Source organism: Mastomys coucha, unplaced genomic scaffold (assembly GCF_008632895.1).
Source record: "Mastomys coucha isolate ucsf_1 unplaced genomic scaffold, UCSF_Mcou_1 pScaffold1, whole genome shotgun sequence".
Classification (NCBI taxonomy): Eukaryota; Metazoa; Chordata; class Mammalia; order Rodentia; family Muridae; genus Mastomys; species Mastomys coucha.
The window spans coordinates 86,598,456-86,606,162 of NW_022196891.1; the positions used below are offsets into that span (position 1 = coordinate 86,598,456).

The 7,707-nt window shown below is 45.1% G+C and overlaps 2 long non-coding RNA genes across 6 annotated transcripts in view; one reads left to right on the top strand and one right to left on the bottom strand.

Moving 5' to 3' along the window:
• Positions 1 to 1,247: 1,247 nt before the first annotated feature.
• The window catches only part of LOC116068640, a 31,222-nt gene continuing 24,762 nt past the window's right edge, over positions 1,248 to 7,707 (top strand). For 3 of the 4 annotated variants that reach the window (XR_004109649.1, XR_004109650.1, XR_004109647.1), the window contains exons 1-3: positions 1,248 to 1,466; positions 2,107 to 2,315; positions 3,164 to 3,482. This is a non-coding gene — a long non-coding RNA (uncharacterized LOC116068640). Of the gene's footprint in view, positions 1,467 to 2,106; positions 2,316 to 3,163; positions 4,553 to 7,707 lie in introns of those variants that run through there. The other variant, XR_004109645.1, reaches the window with a different exon arrangement.
• Positions 4,391 to 7,707, bottom strand: part of LOC116068646 — a 6,295-nt gene continuing 2,978 nt past the window's right edge. Inside the window, exon 3 of one of the 2 annotated variants that reach the window (XR_004109651.1) lies at positions 4,391 to 4,903. This is a non-coding gene — a long non-coding RNA (uncharacterized LOC116068646). Of the gene's footprint in view, positions 4,904 to 5,601; positions 5,682 to 7,707 lie in introns of those variants that run through there. The other variant, XR_004109652.1, reaches the window with a different exon arrangement.

Below are 7,707 nucleotides of genomic sequence, written 5' to 3' on the forward strand. Positions count from 1 at the left end.
CAGAGTCAAGCTGTCTCTGTGATCCTGTGATTCTGGGATCCTGTGATCCTGGGTTTGTTAGATCACCTAGGAGTGGGGCTTTCTCTGGGTGTTGTGGGACTGGCTGCAGAGTTTGCACCCAAGGTCTGCTCTGGACCCCAGCCCAGACAGACCGGAAGGAACCCAAGTCACTGGGCTGGTGGAGTTCCTGTGTGCCTGGTCTTGCTGGTCCCAGCTACTCCCAGTGTTGGGACAGATATTGGTTCCTGCTCAATTCTGATCCTGGGTATGTCAGAGTGCCTGGGAGTGGAGCTTCCTCTGGGTGTTGTGGAACTGGCTGCAGAGCTTGGGCCCAAGGTCTGCTCTGGACCCCAGCCCAGACAGACCAGCAGGATTTTGATTTTGATTCTATTTCTGAGCCACAAGCTTTGCAGAGAAAGCAATCTATGATCAACTGGTAAGTCAGACCCCTCCATTCCAGGAAAACCTCTTATCTTCTTTCACCCCAGGCTAGGTTCCTCTTCTTGTTCTTAGTCAAATATCTCCCAAGCCAAATAGTCCTAATTGGTTAATAAACTGGCTCCAGCTGCTTCTCTTGCTGTGAAAAATTCAATAGAACGAGAAAAAAATCAATTAGCATGCACCTGACTATATTTAGAACCAATTTTGAAGTGGCTTTTTACTCTGACAATCAGAGCAACAAATGTTGAAATATAACAACAAATGTTAAGAATATGATGAAATTGGAAAAGAGAGACCTGTATTTCCACCTGGCTTAATGAGACTGGCTGGGCTAAGCAACCAGAATGATGGGAAACTGTAACAAAACAGGTGATGCTGGGCTTTGAGGATGACCGATCTCCACAGACCCGGGTTTTGACTGCTATGACCCAGTGCTGATGCTGTCTGGGGTGGTTGTAGGAAGTGCTAGAAAGAAATGCTTGCTGAAGAAAAGAAGTCATTGGGCATAGGTTCTAAGCGTTATTCCGTGTGGCTTTTTCTAACCATGCTTCCTTTGCTTTGGGTTCACCAAGAAGTCCACTGCCATGATGTTCTGCCCAAGTGAAGTAAGCCAAGCGACTGTAGATACTTCAGCCATGAAGCTGTCACAGTAGCCAGAAAACAAAGGGGTGTCATAGCTAGAGTGTCTATTGCTGCAATGAAACCCCGCGACCAAAACGCAAGGTGGGGAGGAAAGGATTTTATTCAGCTTACAGCTCCGGATCATCTTTAAAGGAAGTCAGGAACTCAAACAGGGCAGGAACCTGAAGGCAGGAGCTGACGCAGAGCCCGTGGAGGGGTGCTGCTTACTGGCTTGCTCTCCATGGCTTGCTTGCTCAACCTGTCTTCATATAGAACCCAGGGCCCCCTGCCACAATAGGCTGGTCGTCCTCCATGAATCACTAATTAAGAAAATACCCTACAGGCTTGCCCTATCATCTAATCTTATTGAGGCATTTTCCTCAATTAAGGCTTCCTCCTTTCCAGTAAGTCTAGCTCGTGTCAAGTAGACATAAAGTTAGCCAGCACAGGGGAGGAAGGAGGAAGGGGCTGGGTCGCAAGATTTTCCCTGTCCAATTACATTACGGTAGTGGGAGGCCTGTGATTGGACAGGGAAAAGGGAGGTGGGGCTAAGAATTGCAGAGACAGGGACCGAGTTTGGGTAGCTGGGAGAAAGGAAGATGGCGACAGACGTGAATCAGCGTGGCTATGACCAGCCACAGGTTGTTATGATATCATAAAGGTTAGAATATTGGGATAATACATCTAATTTTAAAAGAAAAAGAATATTAGGATAACTTGTCTATTCTGGGTGGGCAGCTTTTATCATTACCAATTGGTTCTGAAATTATTGTTTTGGCATCTTGTTTATTGAGAATTTATTGACATATAAATCTGATTGGTTAACTATAAGCATTGAGTCTTGTTTTTACCGAGGATGGCAGATCTATTTGGTTACTGGAATGTGGGACAGAGCCATCAGGGCCCAGCCAGGACATAGTGTTGTGTCCCGCTGGTGCCTGTACTAGAGCAAAAATGTGGCCCCGTGGGGCCGGAGAGTTGTTGAGTTGAGAGAAGCAGAAGGTGGAGAGTTGGCAAATCATTTTTTATTATTTCTCGCAACAGGGCTGTGGCCTCATCATCTCTCCCCATCAAGGGAATGGCTACTATGAGCTAATTTCATCCCACAAGACCACATCATTTCAAAGTTCCACCACCTCCCCAAAGTGCCACGGACAGACGGCCAAACCTTTAACATGTGGTCCTTTGAGAGGTGTTTGTCTAAACATTTGCAGTAGGATTCCTAGGTTGAGAACACTCTGGAAAGGCCAAAGGTAAGAATGACTTCTTGCTATACAAATCGGAGGACAGGGATGGTTTTTTAAATCATCTTGACAGTGTGTTGAACTCTTCTGCAGGTGTGTTTTGATAATCCGTTCTCCGTGGGCTTCCTCACTGATCATTACTGCCTTGTGTGACTCCCAGTGTTTTCCCTCCTATTTCTAAAGTGAACGGTTATCCCTCCTATAACATCCATGCTTCTGAAATGCACAAATCTGGTTAGAATTCACCATCCCTGTCAAATGATAACTTGGTAGCTAAGATCTAGTTGGTCCCAAGCATTGCTTTGATTGCTGGTCCCAAGAGAATTTGCTTCAATTTTCAGGGTCACTCCACAGGAACCTTAGTGCTACTTAGCAAGGATCTTACACCTATCATCCTCATTTTGTGGGTAAAAGAACAAAGGTACAGGAATATGTGTACTCCCAGACACTGAGTGGGGACTCTGAGGGTCATTCCAAGTGCAATGGCTCTCTCACCTCTAAGATGATTTTCTTCAAGGCCCACTTACTTTAAGGAGAAAACTTGGCAAAACTTTACATATTGTAAGACTTATGAGAACACCCACATAAAACTTATTTTTCCCACAAAACTCAATTTAAAAGACCCCTTTTAATGACCTGAATTTCCCACTTCTAAGTCCCTAATCCTTGTTTGGAAGTAACCTAGGAATTTCCTCATGCTCCCAGGCTTCTTGTAAGAACTTCTTTCCAAGCCTGTTGCTTACAGTTGTGTATAAAATTTATTGGTCCAACTAAACTATAACTTCTGGAGAGTTGGGACATTTTAAATTTTTAATTAAAAACATCTGATGTAGGATTTTTTTTTCATTTTGGCATAGCACATATTTAATAACCACAAGTCAGCTGAATTAACGTGTTACGGCAAAACTGATTTCCTGATGTGTGGGGGACAAGCGATTGTCTCACATGAAGATTTTGAGAGAAAGTCAAGAGGCTGATTCTGGGGACGGCAAATCGGGATAAGTAAGCAGAAAGAAGAGCTGGGCACCTAACAGCGGTGGTATAAAAGTCGTCACCCCAAGGACCTTGACCACCCACTCCGTATCCTAGTGGATAAACCACCATCAGTGTCTCTGACATCACCTCAGTCATCCTGTTCACACAATGAAGACAAGGGTGGTCTCTCCCAATCTTACGGTGAGAAAAATGATGAGAAAACAGAGGTGCCACTTTTACAGTGTCTTGAGCTTGGTGGAAAAGTAAGATAATCCATGTGTGCTAATTCATAATACCCTTTAGAAATGGATTTATTGTTCTTCCATGAAAGCACACGATGTCACAGGAGCACGCACGTGGCGTGGCATGTATGGAGATCGGAGGTCAACTTCAGGCAGTTAGTTCCCTGCTTTCCGTTCTGTGTGGGTTCTGGTTGTCAGGCTTGCCTGGTGAGCATTTTAGCTACTGAACTGTCTTGCTAGCCCAGATTCCTACTACTCTTATTGCATTTTTAGAATAATAACAGCAAGAAATAGTTTGAGGAGGATGATCTCAATTTCTAAAAGTTCATCATCCCAGCTGTAGTACATGACGCTTTCTGAGATCCCCTTCCTTGGAGGTGGCACACTGGTGGGCACCATGGCTCATGGAGTTAAGAATCTGAGGCTGAATCTAGAGTTGTTGGATTAACAGTCTCAAAGGAAGCCTTTCTGTGTGCTATTTCCATCCTGAGAGATGCTAACGACAGTCTAGATGTTGTAGAATCAAAACGAAGTTCAGACAGCATGCTAAGGACTGCCAACAGCAAATTGTATATAAAAAAACCCTCATTGATTCTGAAAAGCTATTTCCAAGGTGTCTTATCTCCCGAACATTAACCATTCATCAGGAAAACCCATTTACATCCTAATTGGAGCAGAATTCACAAGCAGGAGTAAAGATGTTGTCGGTTTGGTAATGTTCCCAAAATGACCTCCTTAGCTCTGTGGTCTCTGCGAGCATTTCTAAGAAGGCAATGGAGATTATTGATTGATTATTGATTTATGGACTTATTCTGTTATGAATTCTTATTTATGTACTGTGTCACTTGCCAAATCAAGGCTTTTGTCAATAAGAACATTCTATTCAATCTTTATCTATTAGCACCCTGACACAAAACATCTAACATCACCCTGGCCACTTACTTCTGTCTATCACAGCAAAGAGAGGATGCAATGAATTGGAGGGATGGGAGTATCATAAGGCTTTTAAAAAAAATCTGTAATGGCAAACAGTATTTGTTTTTTCATTTCTAAAAGGCCACATTTTCTATTTAATTCAGTTTTTCGAAGATTCCATAGTACAATGTACAAGTTGGTTAACTTCAAATGTTCTAGTGGCTCATCCTAAATAATGGGGGAAGATGGGGGGAGAGTTGCAAGAAGATTTCTAATGAACTCTTTCGCGCTCCTTCAACATTGCCTCCCAGTTTGAATGTGAGCTTATTTAGTAGCAAATTCCTGAAGCCTGGGATAGTCAGCGCTTTTCTCAAAGGCCCAGCCAGGGACATCTCATCGGTTGGCAGAGCTTCACAGGTCTGGGTCGGACTGTTAGATGACTCCAAACTTGACCTCAGTTGTCATCTGGTGAAACAAAGATGTAATTTGGCTCTCAGGCAAAGGCAAGGCTCCCTTCCGACACTGGGAAAGCCTGCTAACGTGGATCCTTCTGCCTAGCTTTCTTGGAGTCCCGAAAACCCCACATTTTCCCTTCTTTAAACCCACGACTCTTCTGTATTTCATTGTAGACTCACTGTGCAGCTCCGCACTCCCCTTCCCTTGGCCTTGTGACAATCCCACAGGTCCTCATCAAAGTACAACAGCTGTGTGCCCAGTCTCCTTGATCTAATCAAGCTGATGGGGATATACATAAGTTGGGAGTCAGCCTGACTTCAGTTAGCAGGCACTACTTATTGTCTTTCTTCTTAGTCAAGGGAACAAATGTAATTACCTTTGCTTTAATTACTAGTGTGTGGTATTTTCAAGTTTTTTGACAAATGAGTCTATGAAGTCCAAATCAATTTTGCCATCATAATGACTAATTCAAACACTTGATCAATCTCTCTGTGCTTCTGGCACTTCTGGGTTTCCTTCATATAAAATAAAAAAAGAAATGAAAGTAAAAGAAAAGGATGGCATTCTCCCTAGTGACAGTCATCCTCAGATCTGGAATCACTGAGTGCAGAGATTTTGCTCCCAAACACCTGCAAAAATAGCTGTTCTCATGGTCTTCTTCCATAGAAGTTTTCATCCAGTGCAGCACTGTGTTTAACACATCAAAGTCATGTCAAGTTTCCCAATCTTCTAATCTTCCTCGTTTCAGAGGTAGGTGGAATACTGAGTGGCACTTCGGAATTCTTTTCTAAATCAGAGATAGTAAGATGTGCAAAGTGCGTCCCTAGGAACAGCGCTTTAATTTCTACCCTAGGAAACCATGTATGAGCAGGAAAAGCTGAATGCCAGAAGAGGGAAAACCTTTCAAAGAAAACCCAGGTTGTATTTCATTGTGGTCTCTATGGCTGAGCCCTGGCCAGTGGGTGAGCAGCACAGATCGATTGTAGCCACCCAAAGGACATAAGGTTGAGAGGGACTGGGAAGAAGGGTGGATCTGAGAGTCTGGGGGAGACGTAGAGGATAAATATGATCAAATTGCATTGTATGGGCATATTAAATTCCCAAAGAATGAAGCAAAAGGCTGTATTGATTTTTTTTTTTAAGCCTGCATATGTAGAGCTGGAGGTCTAATCCAAAATCATAGCTAAGGTAGGAGGACTAAAAGTTCAAGGCCCACCTTGGCTTCATAGTGACTTTAAGACCAGCATGGGTTATGTGAAACCCTGTCTCAAAATGATGATGATTTTGGTGGTGATGGTAGTGGTGGTGGTGGTGAAGAAGGAAGAGGAGAAGGAGGAGGGGAGAAAGGGGAGAAAAGGGAAGAGGAGGGGGAGGGAGGAGAGGAAAGAGGGGGGAAGGGGGAGGAGAAGGAGGAGGAGAATGAAAAGAAGAAGAATGTCTATAACTCCAATCTATAAAGTGAAAAGTACTTGAAATTACAACATCTAGCTTCCAGAATAATCTCAGACTTGATTCCTGTGAAAATTAACAGAAGGTTGGTGCCTCCTAGACTCTCAGTAAAGAGCAGTGGTTTTAATTATTTTCACAGACAGAATCTGTTGTTCCTTGAAGGCCATTTAATTTGCCCAGCATGGGAGGAAAAGGGAGCTCAGATGAGAACATGAAACAGAACTCAGCTCCCAGTGAAGGAGTGGAGTGTGGCTGAGCAGCTCCTTCCTGAATGGCCCTCCTGAGGCCTTCACACATACCAATCCACTTACCCAACCCCCCTTTTCTCCTCTTTCATTTTCCCACCTCATGGGTGTTAACAGTCTATATAAACTCCACCCCCACAGATACCTGGCAACAGCCAGACAGGTATGCTCCTCCCCATGGTTACCTGGTAACAGCCAAGGTCAGGTAGGCCTGGCCCTATAAAAAGGGGCTGCTTGTCCCCTCCTCTCTCTCTTACTCCTGCTTGTCTCTTGACCCCTTGTTCCCTCTCTCTCCTCATTCCCTTCCTTCCTCTCTCCACGTGGTCATGGCCGCCCCTACTTCTCTACTCTCTCCTTCTCTCTGCCTTTCTCTGCCTCTGCTACCCTCTTAACTCCCTTCCCCATGCCCTAAATAAACTCTATTCTATAACTATACCGGCGCCCTCAGGGGGAAGGGATGCCTCGGCATGGGCCCACTCAGGCACCCCCTTCCCCCACACCTCGCCAGAACATATTCTTATAGCTCTTTCTCTTTTTATGGTCACAACAATGAGTGTGGGGCCATGAAAGGTAGCCTGGTTCCCTGTGGAGGTAAGACTAGAAGCCCCAGAGACCCTGGAGGGGCCATAGAACTTCTCCTGCTCCCTGGCACCAGGCGTCTATCGCCAGCTGCAGCCTTCCATAGATTGGTGACCATCAGTCACGTAAGGGCAACACCCCCGAGCCGAAGCTCTAACATCTCAGATCAAGACAACAGGGCAGCAGGCTCAAGGCAGAGATCTCCATCTTAAGTCCTGGAGGGCTTAGCCAGTAAGCTTTCCTTCCCAAACATTCCTCCCTGCAAAAGGTGTTTCATCCTAGGCCCACCCTGAGAAGTGAGGTGTGGTTTTACACACTGACTTTCCGACATGGCAATAAATCCCTTAAAGCCATAGACTGTCTCTTTTTATCGGATCTGTGGGGAGCCATGGAGAAGGCCTTCACCTATACAGTTGCCTAGTCTCCGGTAGAAGACCTCTCTGCACTTCCACCCAGGACCACCACCAAAGCCAAGCCTCCTGCCAAACACCGTGGGACCAGCGGGAGCCTCCTTCCTCTCCCACCCCACCCCCAGCCTCA